This window comes from Galeopterus variegatus, unplaced genomic scaffold (assembly GCF_000696425.1).
Source record: "Galeopterus variegatus unplaced genomic scaffold, G_variegatus-3.0.2 Scaffold9149, whole genome shotgun sequence".
NCBI classification, from domain to species: Eukaryota; Metazoa; Chordata; class Mammalia; order Dermoptera; family Cynocephalidae; genus Galeopterus; species Galeopterus variegatus.
Window position 1 is genome coordinate 6086 of NW_007735260.1, and position 1451 is coordinate 7536.

Here is a 1451-nt window from a genome sequence, read left to right on the forward strand (position 1 = left end):
TTTTTGCTAGAGTGTTTAGGTTTTTCTCTATATAGAATCATGTCATCTGCAAATAGGGACATCCATGATTAACATGTTTGTGTGCTTAAGATTGTCTGATAGCACTCTTGGACATTCTTCCTTTTTTAAAATTCTTTTTTCCTTTTTTTTGTCTGGCTGGGTTATTTCAAAAACACCATCTTCGAGGTATGAAATTCTTTCTTCTGCTTTCTCTAGCCTGCTGCTCAAACTTTCTGTTCTGTTTTTTATTTCATTGAGTGAATCCTTCAGTTCTAGAATTTCTGTTACATTCTTTTTTAGGTATTAATCTCTTTGTAAATTTCCTCCTTCATATCCTGGATGTTTTTTCTTGTTTTATTGTGTTCTCTAATTGATTCTTCTCTTATCTCTTTGAGTTTTCTTAAGATCAGTGCTCAGAATTCCTTTTCAAACATCTCCAGGGTTTCCTGTTCTATGGGGTCTGGTACTTGAGAATTACCATATTCCTTCAGTGGTGCCATATCTTCTTGTTTATTTGTAGTTCTAGTATTTTTTCCCTGATTTATGGTCATCTGGTAGGATGTTTGTTTCTTCTATTAGTCTGGAATGGGCTATCAGGGGAAAGACTTGTTCCTCTATCTGTAGGCTCTGCTGGTGGCTTTTCTTGTATAAATACAGTTGAGTGTGCAGTGGGCTGTCTCAGCTCCTTCTTGGGTGGTGGGTGGGCCTCTCCAGGGCTCAGGTGTGGGTCTGTGGCAGTGAGGACAGCAGTACATGGGACAGCACTCACCTGGTTTCCCATTTGGGTGATGGGCAGGCCTCTCTGGGGCTCAGGAATGGGCCAGCAGAGGTGCTCTACCTCAAAAGTCTTATCAAAGCCTCTGTCCAACAAAAAAAAAATGCCCCTTTCTGCAGGTGAGAGTGGGTCATGAGGTGAGCAGAGGGCTTGGCCCCCAGGAGCATCCTGGCTGGGATGTCCCTAGGGGGTTGGCCACCCTCTGCTTGTGCATTGAGCAACTGGGCTGGAGGGGTTCCCAAGAGTCTCACAATGAGCCTTCTTCCATGCATGAGGCCAACAGCCATTTTCANACGCTCCGGGTGACCCTAGCAGGGCCTCACTATAGCAGGACATCTCTCGAGGAAGGCTGCTATCCTTTTAGAAAAAATGGACCGTGCATGAAAGAATTCTACATGGGGATGAGACAGATACCCCAAGCTGCAACACCTTCAAATGGGAATAGAAGTGAACGCGAGGGGAGGGACAGGCACGAGGAGGTGACACCCCAGAGCAGCAGTTCCCAAATTGTGCTCCCCGGCTCCCAGGGCTCCCCTCCCCTGAGCTCCTACCTGTGGACCCTGCCCAGGAGCTCATCAGTCCAGAGAGCGGCCGGGTTGGCAGGGGAGGCCGTGAGGGAGGCCGAGGCTCCGGGGGCCTCCCTCCTGCCCAGCCCAGGGTCGGGCACCGCCTGGGA